Source organism: Tamandua tetradactyla, chromosome 5 (assembly GCF_023851605.1).
Source record: "Tamandua tetradactyla isolate mTamTet1 chromosome 5, mTamTet1.pri, whole genome shotgun sequence".
NCBI lineage: Eukaryota > Metazoa > Chordata > Mammalia > Pilosa > Myrmecophagidae > Tamandua > Tamandua tetradactyla.
The window spans coordinates 79,142,981-79,159,574 of NC_135331.1; the positions used below are offsets into that span (position 1 = coordinate 79,142,981).

At 37.5% G+C, this 16,594-nt stretch overlaps 1 long non-coding RNA gene across 1 annotated transcript; it reads right to left on the minus strand.

The window, feature by feature from the left end:
• Window positions 1-746: 746 nt before the first annotated feature.
• LOC143682544 (uncharacterized) lies at window positions 747-13,699 on the minus strand. Its single transcript, XR_013175180.1, has 3 exons — window positions 13,322-13,699; window positions 7,156-7,251; window positions 747-982 (listed from the first exon to the last, which is right to left on the minus strand). It is a non-coding gene; the product is annotated as an uncharacterized LOC143682544 (long non-coding RNA).
• Window positions 13,700-16,594: the final 2,895 nt, after the last annotated feature.

Below are 16,594 nucleotides of genomic sequence, written 5' to 3' on the forward strand. Positions count from 1 at the left end.
CCCAAACCCTCTGTCTTCCACTCCCTTGTCACACTCTGTGCCCCAGCACATGGAAGCACTCATGCTGAAACCCCTAGACTGTGCCATGTTCAGTGTCACCTCTTGGCTTTTGCACATTCTAGTGCCTTTGTTGGAATGTTTTTTCTCGGTCTCGACTTGAGTAGCTTTTTCTCTGGGAGGCTTTCTTTGACCTGGTCTATATATTATTTTCTTTCACTTGCTACCATGGCATCCTGTTATACACACTATTGTATACTATGGGTTCACGAAGTATGTTATAAAGTATGGTATGAAATATAGAATAAAGTAATTTTTTGTTTCTTGATATGTTTTGTTTACTTGTTTAGGTTATGGTTGTTTGTTTGCAGGTCTCTTCCTAACCAGATTCTAAGCTCCTAGAGGAGAAGTGCACTTAGTTACATCTTTAGCTTCAATGCCTGGAACAGTTCTCAATATATAGTAGGACCTCTACTACATCATGAAGTCATCAGATGTGCAAATGGATACGGGCATTTCAAAGCAGATAACAATGGCTCTCGGTTTCCCTACTAGCTCCTAGATTAGCACAGATGGAAAACAACCACTATTTCACCATCAGCGTAGATGAAACAGTACGTTATTTTATGTAAAACAAGGTATATAACCTAGAACTCAGAGGCTAGTTGAAGAAATGAAATAAATAAATGTTAATTGAAAAAATAATTTCTATCTTTAAAAATACCACTCATTTTTAATTCTATGGAGTCTATTTTATTTTTATCAGAATTTGAAGTAAGCCATTTTAAATTTTTCTTGTGATTTCCTTAATTTTGTTTTTTATTTTTTCATTGTAGAGAAGGGGTAGTCCTCCATTGCTGCAACCCCAAAAAGATGTTCCACAGAAGCAGCGATCTTTGATATATGCTGAAAAGGAGTTCTGGGACTTAGAGAAGTGCGCTACTCTTAACTTGTTCTTGGAGAGGTACAACACAAATGGCACATGCTAAAGGCGGAGAAAAATGTGTTAGTTTAACTTTGTGAAACCCTGAATTTATCAAAGGTATTTGGGCTCGGGGCCTAGGTAGAACATTTTATAAAATGCTGGTATATGGAAAGAGTATGAGATTCACAAGCAGGAGACCTGCCCTGATCCCATCCAGCCACCCTCTCCAGGCCCTTTATCTCCATGAGTCTCAGTTTCCAGATTTGTAGAATGAGAAAGTTGGACTAGACCATGTCAAATGATACCTTTCATCTCTAAAATTCTGTTTTAATCAAGTCAGATAATTTATTGATCTACTTTGCATGACTAGTGCAAAAGAAAAAAACATATGCCAAGATTGTTGAATGTAATCACAGAGAAATGATCTTTATTACATCACATTCTTTTTTTTTAACTTTGCATCATCTAGACTCAAGATGGACATTCAGATACCTGAAACCTATTTGATCCTTATTCATGAAAATAAAAAATAGTTAATTTGACCTTCTGTGCAATGTTCCACTTGAATGCATAGTGCCATATCTTTTTTTCCCTACTGAAAAGTAACTGAAATAAAACTAATGGATATACAAGTACTAAGATATCATAAGGTTGGGACCTCTGAGTCTGTCAAACAAAAAGCCGATTCTGTGTTTGCAGCATGCTGTAGACACATCTGGCTTACTTTAGCTCACAATGGAGTAATGTGAATTGTGCTAAAAAGCACTATTTGTGCAAATGCAAATAATATTCCATCTGCTCAGGATTTTTTTTTTTCTTATATAGCTTTTGTTCCAGTGTGGTAAAAGCCTGTTTCTTTACCCTGAAGTGCTTCTGCTGATGAAGAGTGAAGTACATGACAATGAACTAAAATCCATTATCAAACAAATACAGTGAGCTTTTCAGCAAGTCATCACAGGGAATGTTGCCTTTTTCTCTGGCATTAAGTTGAAAGTGATTTGTGCTCATGCAAATAAGACAAAGTGGCGGGTTCTTAAATATATATATATATATGTATGACATACACTGTAGTTTGCTTTGTAAATCTTCCATTTTTATCTCTTTCCTATGGGGTGGGGAATGCATCAGAGAAACAGTTTGGCAGACTTCTTTAGATTTCCTTATGGTTTGAGAAATGATAAATCCTTCAACAGAAGAACTTGAGTTCTGCCTTATGCTGCCTTGAATAACTTGCTTGGGAATTGGGAGAAATGCTTTCCCAGTTTCTAACAAAAGCCCAGGGCAAGTTGGAAGGAAAATTAACCCCTGTGCTGTTCGACCCAAACACAGTAAATTTCAAGAGATACAACTACAGGATTTGCTGTTGGTGACAATCAAAAGGGAAATCATCAAAGTTCAATTTTAAATTAAACATTTCTGAGTGCTCATACATTCCTTTCCATGCACTGGGCCTTAATCTAAGAGCTTTCTGAAAGTTATACTCTTCTTGAAATTAACAGACATGTCTCCATTTTCAGGAAGAATATAGAAATGAGTAACAATTAAAGTGCTGCCACTACATGAGACGTTGATTAAGCCAACTTTAGAGAACACTTGTATTTGGGGAAATGTATTCAACCAGATTTCATCCACTTGGCCCTCAGTTTTCCTCTCTGCTTCTTTGGCCCCTTCTCCTACTATCTTATGATTTCTATTTTGACAAAACAGAGGAAAAAGCAAAAGAACTTCATCCTTTTTTCCTACACTTAGGGAAGAAGGGGGGCAGACGATTATAAGCTTGTTCGAGTATGGAAACACATTTTATTTTACACAAAAATCAAAGGCTCACTTTATAGTATTTCTGGCTGTTTTATTTATGCTTGCTGATATTATTTATTATTAGTTGGATTTTAAGTAATCTAGTTGTTTTCCTCTTTGTGAAATTTGAAGAATATTCCTTTATGACAGTGCATTTTGGGAAGTTTGCCTTTTTACTAAAGTTTATAGATTTCGGGGATTAGAATGTCTCTTTAAGGTTTAAGTTCTATAATGCTATTTTCAATTAACATTGGTTTGCAGGTTTGAAATATAATAAAGCACATTTGGTGATATTAAGATACAATGAGATAATAAATGAAAAGCACTCGAATTATTAGGGCGAAAGTTGCTACAGATATCTAAAGTGTTAATGTTGTTAATAGACATAATTTAAAATTCTGAAACATCGATTTCCAGAAAACAAACAATATTTTCTTTCTAGAGTACGTTGTCAACATGAACATATGATTATTCTCGTACAGCTTACTTTCTAGAACTTGCATTGAACTACCTCTTAAAGCTGAAAGGAAACCTAAAATTAAGCCATTTGAGTACACAATTGTCCTCAGCAATTGTATCAACTCCCAAAGAGTTAAATTTAACTCAAAAATGTGATCTAAAATGAATTGGTAATTTAGAACCAAAAGCCACCAATCTGCAGTATTTATCTTGGTATAGTATCCATAATTATATTTACAATTTTGTGGAGTGTTTTAGAGCTACTAAGAATTGTGAAGAGTTAAAATAATATTTGCCTTAAGACCATTTTTCTTTATCAAAGGTGATTTCCTTTTACATAAGTCAAGATAACTCTGCACTCTTCCTGACATCAAAGGAAAATACATTATTCCAAATATGTTTTAAACTTTTAACATGAAATCCTTACACATTAAACCATTAATATACGGCTGGGCAGGAAAATACCTTATTCCCCTCACAATAATTCTGACTTTAATTAAACCCTGAAAAGTAAAGGATTTAAATTCAAATCCTGGCCAAGATTAATTATAGAATCCTTAATATTGTAGCATGCCCTTTACTAAGTTCCCAGAGTATGTTCTGTGTTGAATAAAAAGAAAATGAGCTGCTGGGGACAAGGGACTGGTTATTGTAAAACGTTGTACATATTGATCTGTGGTATGTCAGCCTAAAGACTTCTTTCAAGAATTGAAGTGGCAAGGCAGAATTCCTTATCTGTTCCCATGGCCTTCTCCACGTGAGAAGAGAGCCAAAGACCTATTTCCAATGTCCCTGAATTAGATGGGAGGTGCCACTCTTTTTGTGATTTATCCTTAAACCTTTCAAGTGGGAAGTTCATCTACATACAGCAGATGTAGATGACAGGGAAAAGTATTCCTGCACCCATTTCATGGACAGGCAGGTTGACCAAGCATAAAAATACACTGACACGTGCCAGGTCTTCTCCGCATCCCCAAGGTCCCCAGCAGCCAGCTTCTTACTTCAGTTAATGATGACTTGCTCCCTTATGAACCAAGGAGCATTTATCCCAACATGCACTTTCCTATCCCGAGTTCTCTGATGAAGGACAAGCAGCACTGGACTGGATCCCACACTTGTCTCCAGTTCTGCCATTACAGGCCTGCCCTGGTGTCATTCCCTAGCCACATCCTTTACGCCGCAGTTTTCTCATCTGTAAAATAAGTATGCCACCTGCACTGTTGCCTTCTGGGGCCTGATGTGGAGAGATTGCTTTGGAAATTTTTAAAAACTAAGCAGAGAAAAAATAGTAGTTATTAGATTTCATTCTGTGCAATCAACAAGTGTCGGTAAAGTCTCAAGTGAAATGTTCTAAAATAATTTCAGAAAATTACAAAAAAAATCTATTACAAAAGGCATTTCAAATATCAAGTAACAATGTTAACTCTAATTTTGGCAAATATTCAAATAATTCAAAAGTTCTTGTGGGACAAACAATAAATATGTCACATTTACTTGTTAATATTTCATTCACCTCTCATTTAAGTTCACCCCAAAATTTAAGGCAATGACACTGAGTTTCCAGAATTTGGGAAAAAAAATTCAGTCTATTAAAATTTAGTTATTTCATCTTAGATTGAAAGAATTGCAAAAATTCAGTAGCATATCACTAATGTTTCAAGAAGGGATTTCTTCCTGATATTTCTTAGGACAGTTGTATGTTTTCCAAAACCCCATATCCTAAGAAGAATCAGTCAAGAAATTAGGAAAACAGGAAATGCATTACATTTATCCTTGTGAGAGTTAAGGTTTAACAATCAATAATAGCTATGTTATAGCTTTGAAGGAATCCATGACATCAAAAGCAAGCGCAGGAAACACTATGTGCCTGAGTGACAGCTTAACAATTTTCAAGGTTGGATCTTGAGACTTCTTACCAACCCCAAAGCCAGAAAAGAAGGTGAAGTAATTGAAACATATATAATGCCCAGGAAGTGAAATTTAGACACTCTCCTCCAAGAAGAGATCTTATACCAGCCAGCAAAACCAATCTAATCTTTAATGAACATTTCTGACTCATGTCACATCCAGAACTGATTAGGAGCAGTAAATTAGGAAAGGTGAGGAGGGCCATAAAAGAATATTTCCTACAAGCAGAACTTGGTAGATTAACAAGAAATAACACTACAGAAGAAAAACAAAAAGCAGAAACAGCATAAAAAGCAAAGCAAGAACTCAAACGGACAACTGTGTGTGGCCGTTTTAGGGTAGAGCAAAATGGTCTACACAACTGAGAGAAACCTATAACCATCTACCAAAGACTCTTGGAGAGGCTGCTTATTTAGTCAATTAATCATTGAGACTCATACTAAAAATTTCCAATCAAAATACATTAAGTAGGGTTGATTATTGAGGGCTTGGTCCTTAGGGCACAGTGAAGTTTGACTATATGGTACAACTCAGTTGCAAAGAGTTAAGAGTACCTGGATGCAATGATACTTTTGCCTTAACTTCAAAAAACAGCTGTATTTTTCTAGAAATAAATGATAATATTATTGGCTCTCCATTGACGTGGAAAGTGTGATGTGGAAGTATGATGTGGAAGTGACACTTAATAAAGTTTTGTTACATCATGATAAGTTCCTATTTCTAGTCTCTAACTAGCAGAAATGATCATTGATCTAACATTGCTTTTCTTCAATTTCTACATTAGCACCAATTACTCTTGTTTTGTGCCTTTTACTGTGATCTCAAAATTTATAATAAATACTGCAGCTAGAATAACAAGAGCCACTGCATTTATAACGGTTTATTAATTAACATAGTCTATTGTTTAGGATTTGTTTTTCAACGTTTTTGACATGTTATCTCATGGAGGCTGTTCTGAAAAATGTATAGGCTTTGTTAAATTCTTTTTAGCAGTTCATCCATTCCAATGTGAGGTATTCACAGGCCAAGAGGGCATAAGACATTGGAAAAATAAGTTTATGCTCATATTTATTTTAATATTAAAAAGAAAGAAAAGAAAAAAGGAAAGAAAATCAACTCTAATAATATGGAATTACAGTTGACATGGTACCCTAAATTGGTCAACCTATCATAAAAGTTGTGTTAAGTTGAGGGAGTGAGTGATTTCAGCACTGCAGAGGGTTGATGGGAGAGCCTTAATTCAAGCACATGCATTCAGCATATTACAATCTACTACAGTTTATGTGTGAGGCTAAGTATACATACAAAAGTTACTTTTAAGAATAGAATCTTTACAGTATCTGGAGGTAGTTGGGAGTGACCATGGAAATCTCTGTGTATTGCAGATGATGGCCAATAGTTTCCTTAAAAAGTGCCTGAGGAATGGATGAACTTAAAAGTGTGCAGTGACTTTTTTTTTAGGACAGCTGTTACAAATTTGTTGACATTTTTTGAGATGACAAGTGTTTGACATTGGTGTGTAACCCAGCAGATTTTTTATTAAATAAATAAAATTGTTATTATTATAGTGGGGGAAAGGGTTTTCTATAATATAAATAAGTGAACAAATAACATTATTTTTAAATTAGTTATTTTATTTTTATATCTTACTAGTTCATGTCTAATTTTGTGAAGGTTTATATGGATACAGCATGCAATGTTACATATATAAAAATATACATTATATTACATACCTATACATAAACCATCAAATAAATCTACTGGATTGTCAATATTCAGAAATAACTAACTCACACATAATGGCAACAATATTTATCTTGAAACTAATGGCATCTTAATGAGGGCAACTACTTATTACCACATTCTGGGCAATATTCTAAAGCACTTTGAAATTGTGCTCCCATTTGATTAGCACATGATGCTTAAAAGATGTAATACAGATCAGTTGGGAGACTTTAGTCACAAGTAGCATAAACTGGCTCCAGTTGGCTATACAAGGACGAATGGTATTGGCTCATAGCCCAGTTCTGAGGGCTTCAGTCAGGGATCCAGATGTCATGTCATCTTACCTTCTCAGCTTTCCCATCTCTTTGAGCCAACTTTAGTTCAAGACTGGTTTGCTCACTCTCAAGATGGTTCGCAGCAGCAAGATTTTTCATTCATGTCTAAGGAGAAAGTGTGTATGTGCTTAGACAGGGAGGCAGAGGTTGTCTCTGCCTATCTATTCAGAGGACGGAAGCGTCTTCCCCAGAAGCCCCAAAGCAAGACTTCTCAAGTCTGATTAGCCCATTTTGGCTTATACAGCCCACATCTAAACTATCTCTGCCAAGGATGATAAGGCCATGATCATTGGCCACTAAAGAGTGGAATGAATGTTGGGGAGTCAACCATAGTGTTCACCAGGTGATATGATCTCCCTTTTACAGAGGAGAAAATATCCAAATGGATTAAGGAACCCAAGGCTACCAAGCAAGGTAGTCGTTGAATTGAATGAACTGATAGTACTTATCAACTTGTCATTTATTGTAATTATTATTATTTTACATTGACAAAACAGTGATAAAATAACAAAGATTTGTATTACATCAAGGAATACAATATTAGCAAAAAAATACCTGCAGTTGAGAAGCAAGTCAGAAAGTGTAATAAATCAATGAGATTTATTCAGATAGAGTGGGTTGGGAAAAATGATTTACTATGTGGGAAAAAAATAAAGCTAAAATCTTATCTTAAATATAAAAATAAATTTCAGATGGATTACTTAAAATGTAAAAAATAATCTATAAAAATTGGAATTAATTTTATGCAGTACTTTTTCTTATCTCTAAGAGTGAGATATTTGGAAGTAATATTTATAAAAATATTAACATTTAAAATATTAAAAATAAATGACTTTTTTGACTATACAAAAGGCCAAAATTTTAAAACATCATAATATTAAAAGCCAAACTACATGTAAAATGATAACAGGTTTATATTTTTAATATATAAATAGTTCTTACAAGTCGCTGAGAAAAAAATAAACATGCCAAAGGATAAATGAGCAAAATATATAAGAAAAGACAGTTCACTAGAGGAGACTTTCAAAATTTCAGTAAACCGAAAAAAAGCCCAAACCCACTAGCAATTAAAAGTCTTACTAAAGCAAATATACCTTTTGCTTTATGAAATAAGTTAAGCATAAACATATAAAATACCTTTGTTTTGTTGCTTGTGCCTAGTGCTGATGAGGTTTACAGAAAACTGACACTCATACACTTTGGATAGAAATTAAATTCTTCAATTTTCAAATTCACAAGTGTTTTAAAAACAAACATGTTCAACTTTTGCAAAGAAGATTTGAGAAGGATATTCTCACAGTTTGCTATTGGGAGTAAAAGAGCTACAGCTCTTCTGGAGTATGGCATTGAATCCTAAATACTTTTAAAATGTTTACATCAGTTAATAACTAAGAAGATAAGGAAATGTGGACAAGAACTTATAATTCAATGAATTTATAAGGTAACACTAATTTTAAAACAACCTAAGCATCCAAAATTAGTAAATGGCTTGATAAATTATTGTATGGCTATTCAATTAAATGTTTGCATTTAAAAGTATGCTTACAAAATGATTTAATAAATGGGGAAGTGCTAAGGTAATGTTAAAATGAAATGTGTGTCAGTCTTAAGTACAGAATGATCTCAATTTTGTAAAAAAAAGTATGAATATATGTACAGAAATAAGGTGGAAAGAAAAAATTAAAATGTCGACAATGGTTATTTTGGAATATGGAAGGAAAGGAGATCTTTATTTTTTTCATTTACATTGTTCATTTTCATCAGATGCTACAATGATCATCTCAGGGGTTTCTTGTTTAAAAATGTATTGAAATGCTTAGTATTTTCAAAATTCCTGTTCTCTTTTGGAAAAAAACCTTTCTCTGCTTTATTCATGGATATACAGATTATGTACACAAATCATACCAATATACTGCAGAAAATTTGTAACATTTGAAAAACACAAATAGTTTTATATAACTATAGTTTAATGCATTAGAGAATACCTAATGTTTATTGATCACCAATATACACATAAATGCCAATCATTTTCATGCCCAGTCTTATTTAATATTCCCAACAAACTATAAGTATTGTCATTCCACTTTTATAAATGAAGAATCTGAGGCACAAGTGGCCAGAATAATGTAGTTAGGTAATGCCACAGCAGAGTTCCAAATCTGCATCTGTTAGATTCAAAAGTTCATAGCTTTCACTACTCCATGCATGCTGCCTCTCAGGCAATTTATGGAGTAATAACTGATCAATTAACTGATGGATTAATTTAAAAAGCAACTTGGTTTGTAATTAAAAACAGATGTTTTAATTTAAAAAACAGATGAATTAATCAAGAACAGAAAAAACAAGCTAAAGTTTTTGAGAAAAAGCATGTGATTAGTTTATTTGGGCTTTATTTTGGTGTTTAACGTGAATAATCTTGCCAATTTGATTCCTTTTCTATTTTTAATTTAGATTTCTTCTTATTCCAAACCTCTTAGGAAACTGTGTCTACATGATTGCCAAAACATGCTGATACCTTGAATGGATGCCTCATACCACAGACAGGAGCTAGAGTTTATGCAGTAGCCTGGGGAATAAAACTTTGTCTTCCCCAAGATTTTTATGGCTCAAATCACCATTGCCACGGTCAAAACAGGACATCTAAGAAGGTTTCAGCCAGTTAAGTTTTTTATAAACAGGGAACTAACATATCATGGCCCAAGTTGTTAGCTGATCTCAAACTCTATATTCTGTTTTTTTGAGACTTTTGACAAAATTCAATTACTAATGAATTTCACTTTGGCAAATTTCAGAAAATTGTATTTTAAGCCAACATAGGAAGATATAATTACACAATGGATTTTAGAATTAATAATAGTGGATACTTAAATAGTATTCTTCATCTAGGGCTCTCAGGAAACAAATACTCTGCCATTAAATTTTGCCAGGAAGAGAAATGGCCCTATTTAAAAATTGCTGTGGAAAGTTCTGAAAATAAGGCTTTTTTCTGGTTTTTTACAACAGCATCATTTTCAGATTCATTTATATACTTTTAGAGTTGACCTGCTTGGTTTTATTTCATTGGTGATTTTTTTTAACATAGCATAAGTATTTGTGACCTTTGTTTGAAAGATTTCTCCTAAAAAGGAAGAAAAATGGCCAGTTTGGTTTCAAGGCAGAGATGAGATAAAGATGTTCTCCCCTTCCCCATTCCAACGGACTTTCCCAAGACCCTATACTCCCACCTCACACATACACCACAAATGCTAATTTGTAACTGTATTAATAGTATTTGTACTAAGGATATGCTGTGAAGATACTCTCTTAAAAATACACATTTCTTTCCACATGAAGCTGGTATCAGAACTCTGTAAAGAGGTATCTTAACAACAGGAATGAATGAGAATATTTTATATTCCAGAATTAGGTTGAAATGCAATTCTCCTGAAAATAGATCTGTTTTTACTGAAATTTAATGAAATGACTTGAAGTTTTGTTATTTACTTTATATTTTTCAGTTAGAGCTGCAGTTGAAGTTTAGGGTTTAGTGATTCGCCAGCCCTTTCAACATCCTGGCAGCGAAAGCATAGAGCCCAGCAGTGCATCTACTCAGCCCGCAAGGACATGGTTTCCTGATGCATTCCACGAAACTTGTGATCATAATCAAACTAAGTACAACAATTTACAGAAATTCATCGTATGTGATGGGGAACTCTGAACCTTAAAACCCTCTAGGAATAAAAACTTTTCACCTATTCTTAAAACAAAGAGGTCAAATGTTCATTGGCCAATAAAGGTCCACCATTAGCTAGAAAACACTCTTTGAAATCCAATTAATTCTTTCACACAAGCAGCCTTCCTTTTCCATTTTATCAGAAAGTTAAATTTGCCATTCTGTCCTCCAATAAAAGTTAAGTTGTTTTGATCTGATAATTGTAGGACGTACTGTATGTATCTTAATTTGTAAGTTTTTAATGCTGAAGCTCAAGGTTGTTCAGATATAACAGGGGTGCTGGAAATGAGGTACAAAATGCTGGAATTCAAATTAACCAATAAATATATTTTAATATATATCAGCAGGACTCTAGAGGATTCCATTAATGTTGAAAAATAGAAAGGATTTAGGTTAATTTGGTAAGAAGGCAGGTCAGAACGTTTACAACAGTGGTATAGAATTGTATAGAGATGCAAAATTTTTCAAGAGAGCAGAATTTTTTCAAAAACGCTGACTCTAGCTGTCACAGCCCTGCCTTGGCTAAATCCAGTGGAGAGATAGGAGGACTTTCTAATTTGCTTTTCCTCTATTTTAATAATAGCTGTGCATAAGTAATTTATGAAAGGCCAACCAGGCAGTGGGCAACAGAAAATTAAACTCATTTTATCTGAAAGCAGGTGGATTTCTATATATCATTAGCATGCATAGAATTCTCACAATGTTATTTCTCATACTGATGGAATGTAACCAAATAATATATGAGTTTTTTGCTTATGCACGAGTGAAATTTTTAGATAAAAGTGCCAGCCCCAATGGCAATTTTCTGCAAAACGAAAACTAATTCTGCGAAGCTTCTTATTACTGGAAAGACTCATTTGGCTTGCATTAGAGATTGACATAAGTGACTTTAGGATTTTACTAACAGATTAGATGAGATGTGCCACATACGGTAATATCATTAGAGAATGTAACAGTGCTGGAACAGTTTGGGGCACTTATTAAGGGTACCAGCACAAGTAAATTGTTTTCCTTTATGACACCAGCTTTTGAATTTTTTCTCTGATTGCAATACTTTATTTTTATGGGTTTTTATTTCTGACATTTAAAACAACTTTTATTTTACACTCCCCAAAATTGCACACAAATTATGTTTTTGCATGATGCATATTGGTGTTACCAAATGTATTATCTATTCCATGAATATCACCTAGGCAGAGGGTCAATGTGTATTAAGAAAACAGCTTACACAATACTGAAGTCAGAATTCTTCTAACAGAATATTAGAAGACTAATCTTCATGGCTCTGAGGAATTTTTGCTATTAGTACCTTTTACTAAAATCAATGTTTTTATGGGTTCTACTCTCAGCTTCCAACAAAGCCTTAAATTGGACATCATAATATGAATTTTTCTATTGTTCTGCCTAGCTTTCACCCTAAAATTCATCCAAGTATATGAAATATTATACTGACGCATCTTCCTTTATTAAGAATTATGTATTAAGCAAAATATTCCTTGCTAAGGTAAGCAAAAATATTGGGTGAAAATGGAAATGCTTGTCACCTTACAATAGAAGCTAAAGAGAATGTTTGAGGGCTTTGGGGGATGAGTTTATACCCAATATATTTTCTTTTCTATGTTATCTTGGCCGGATATAAGTTATTACCTCTTCCTGCGTAGCCTGAGATTGTTGCCCCTCCTTTTGAAAAATCTTTTTACCTTTTGCCAATAAGAAAACGTCCATCCAACGTGGCTTAGGGGCCACCAGCCATGGGAGGCACCTTGGGAAGTTCTGCTTCTCCCTAGTGGCTATGGAGCTGGGCACCCGGGCTGCGGAACCAGACCAGGACACCGCGGCCGGCCTGCCCTTTACTCGCTCTCCGCCAGTGACTGACCTCCCTTCCCTGAGCTGCACGTCTTCCCTCTCGGGTGGGGTGGCGGCAGCACTGTCTGGGCGCTTGCCATGACCACCCCACAGCGGGGCCTTCCTGCTGGGTCATGCTGCCTGCGGGGAAGAGGGAGTCCCCGAGGACGCAGGCGGTCAGCCCTTGGGGTCCCAAGGTCCATGGGGGGCGACTGCTCGGAGTTTAAGGTTTAGGGCACAGACCGTCACAAAATGCCAAAAAGTGTTAACCCGGGAACCCCGCACTGCAAATAGTTAGACCCCCTGGGACTAGGGAACAGTAGGGTATTTGAGGGCCCCCTCCCCTGCCCCAGAACAACCTTCTCCAGGACCCTTTTATCCACCATGGGGATTCAGTGTGCCTATCTTAAACACCCAAGACCTGCCCTTATTCCCCATAAACACCTTTCCTTCTGCCCCAGCGCTGTGGGAGACACCCGCTGGGTGGGCCCCCGCCAGGCACAGCGCTGGGTATGTGCTGCGTGGACCGTGCCCTGCGCTCGGCACCCCATCAAGTTTAAGGGAATTCTCCATATCACAGAGACAGCTCCTAAGGCTGACTCCTATCGCTGTCCCTACCCTCTAGCCCGGCCTGTACGCTGATGTCTAGCGCGCCGGCGTGGGCTGCGGGCTGCTGAGACTGTGGACCAGGCGGCACTGGCCTCCACGGAGCAAAGAGGGGCACAAGGCCGTGGGGCGGCTGCAATGGACTTTGCAGTTTGACCATGGGCTTAGAGACCGACAACCTCTTCCAGCACGTGGTTAGACATTAATCCTGCCCGCCTCCCCTTGGCCTCAGGAGGCAGCTTTGGACCTGTGGACACAGCGGCTGCCCCTCTTTGCCCTACACCGGGACTGGACGATGCCCGAGGTCATCTCATTATGACGCCCAGTAATCGGGAAGTGGGGAAAGCCGACTGCCTGTCGTGCCGCCGTCAGGTGTGCTCACCCGAGCCGAGCTGCCCCAGTCACCCGATAGGCTACAGCCACCCGGCTGATCACCCGTGCGCTGGAGGCTTCGGATCAGCCAGAGCTTTACCTAAGAAGAAACTACGCAACCTGGACACGTGGTTCTGCAAATAGGATGGCGCTACATACTCTCACGGCCTCTCAGGGTGGCACCTGTGCCTGAGTAAATATCCAGTGTTGTGAAAACACACCTGAGAACTCACAGAATGTGACTCAAGCTTTAAATCATGTGCGAAGTCAGGCACAGAATACTGAGCATCTCTGAGACGTCCCAGGCCCGTGGCTCAGGTTCCTGACCTGGCCGGGAGCCCCTCGTAGTTGAATTACTTCCCAACTGGATTGTGCTTTGCCGCCTGTTGTACTGTCTCTGTGGGCTGTGGACACAAGGCCTGTCCTACATGAGCGCAAACTGCTGCGTTAGCTGGTGGGAGCACAGGGGCGGTCTCTGCAGAGGAAGAACACGCAGGTGTCATAGTATGTGGGCCTCTCTGTGTGGGACGTAGTCTGTACCTAACCCCCGGGCACAGGAGCCTGATTACTGTGAACCCGCCGTCTTTTCCACGGGATCCCTCCGTGTCTTTGTCTTGGGCCCTATAAATGACACTGTTGATTCTGTCCCAATCTTGGAACCCTTCCACATCGCTCTGCCCACCCTGGACCGCCTTCTCTCATTCCTGGAAGCACATCCCCTAACAAAGTCTCATGTGTCGGGCTGGAAAAGCCCCTGCGGGCCGGGTGGGGACGTTGGTGCGTTGTGGGGACATGATGTGGGGTGGGGTCTATAAGCGGGCGGGGGGGGTCCTGGGAGGGCTCAGCCCCAGACAATGAGGGACAGTGAAGAGTGGGGCAGACGGTAGCAGGTGGCGGAAGCATGACGAGACTCCTCCAGAAAAGCTGCTCACTGGAGGTTTCCCCTGATGTTCGGTATAAAGGCGGGCAGGGAAGACGGTTAGGAGAAGGGGAGTTATTCCTCACAAGAACTGATCTCCTAAGTAAGCAAGGGAGGAGGCTGGGAGTGTTTTCTGAGTGCTGCACAGCACCTCTTGACTCACTTACAGTCCCACTCCCCCTCCCCCCAAAAAACCTTTCCAATATGCTTTTTGAGACCTAAAATTGTACCAATAAAGAATGATATTTTAATTTAACACTTATGTTAGCTAGTAAACATGTCTGAGATATATAGTCCTTTATATAAGGTAATTTATTTAGACTATAATTCTAAGTTTCAATTTTTCCTTCTTGTGGTTAGATTTGGCAGGAGTAAAAGGGCATGGAGTCACTAAATGACCGCAGAGGGACATTACTGGGGAGAAGAGGTCAGCTGGGTGGCAGTGGCCAAAAGTGCTAGTGGTCCACAGTGGGCTGCCCTGAGAGAGCTTGCACTCTTCCTGGTCAGAACCCAAGATGGATACAGGTGGCACTGACCATCTGTTGGAGAAGTGTCCGTTGTGTTTGACTCAAGAGCCAGTGAGACTCGTGAGCTCTCCAGCAAACTGGTGGAACAAGTATGGACAATTTTCTGAGCCTGAGAAAAGTAACAGGAGTATCTATAACTGACAGTAGCAGCCACGTTCTCACTGAGCCCCTGCAACAGAAACAGACATGCATTCTATAAAAGACACAAAGAAAGGACAATCTTAACGTGTGTGTGCTTGTGTAGGTAGCTGTTTCATATATTTAATTTTCAGGGTTTTCTCTTATATTCCAATTACTAGGTAGACTAAAATGGTGTCTAGAAGAAAACCAGCTGTTTAATGGCGACTCGGAAGTTTCATACGTCTGTAACTTTTAGATTAGCAACATCTGTGATCCTAAACCAACATCTGGGAATGCACCCTATTAGGTCAGCATAGTCTTAAAAGAAACTTAGTTCAGGTCAATAACTAGATCATATACTATAATGGCAGGAAACTGGCAGATAAAGTGATGATAGTAGTATTTGTGACTCTTACCCATCTCAGAAAATCCAGGGGAGACAGGAAAATTCTCAGACTATTGAGGTTAAATAGACTAGGCGTTCATAGCAGGTCTTTGAGTGCAGAGCTATACTTCTTATATAGCTCAATTATATAGCTATATAGCTATGTAACTTCATATATAGCTAAATTAACTCAATTCTTACTTTTTAAATGTAAATCTATGGAGTAGTTGGGAGAAGAGTAGTTATTTTTACTCTATTGTTTTATTTCATTTTATTTATCCTGTATTTTCCATAGGTAAAAAAGTTTGGTATCTCCTGCATTATCTATGACTTCCCCCATTCTTCCCACAACATTTTTTTTCCTAATCTCTTTCCCTGTTCTCGCCATAAAATATGAAATTTCATGCCCTGTAATATGTATGCAATTTCAGCTCAATCAAACTGAGGAAAGCATAGAATTGTCATGCTATAATTTGTCTCTAATCTTTCTTCTAATTTAGAGAGGGGTCTGATTATTGATCTTCAAAAGACCTTTAGGAATGTTTGAAAACGGGTTAACATTTATTTTAGGAAGACTCATCAAAGGTCTTATTTAAAACAGACAATTTCATCCTTTCAAAATCAGGGAGTGAAAAGAAAGGGATATTTTTCTCAAAGTATGAGTGCCACAAGGGTTTCTCACGTTGATTCATTGCTTATAGTTAAAAACAACTTAAGCTGATTTTTGTTGCTTATAGAGGAAGTGTAAAATGTTCCACTGAAATAGGTAATGACATTTTTGTGTCCATAAATGTGCATGTAAGTCCAATTATGTATTTGTTGTCATTTAAATATCACCACCATTATTGAAACAGAAGTGCCAGTACTAATTCTTGCTGTCACATTTTCCAAAAATTGAAAATAAGGCTTTTAAGTAAAATGCTAAGGTTTTCAATGTGAATTATTCATTCTTTCCATGGCCT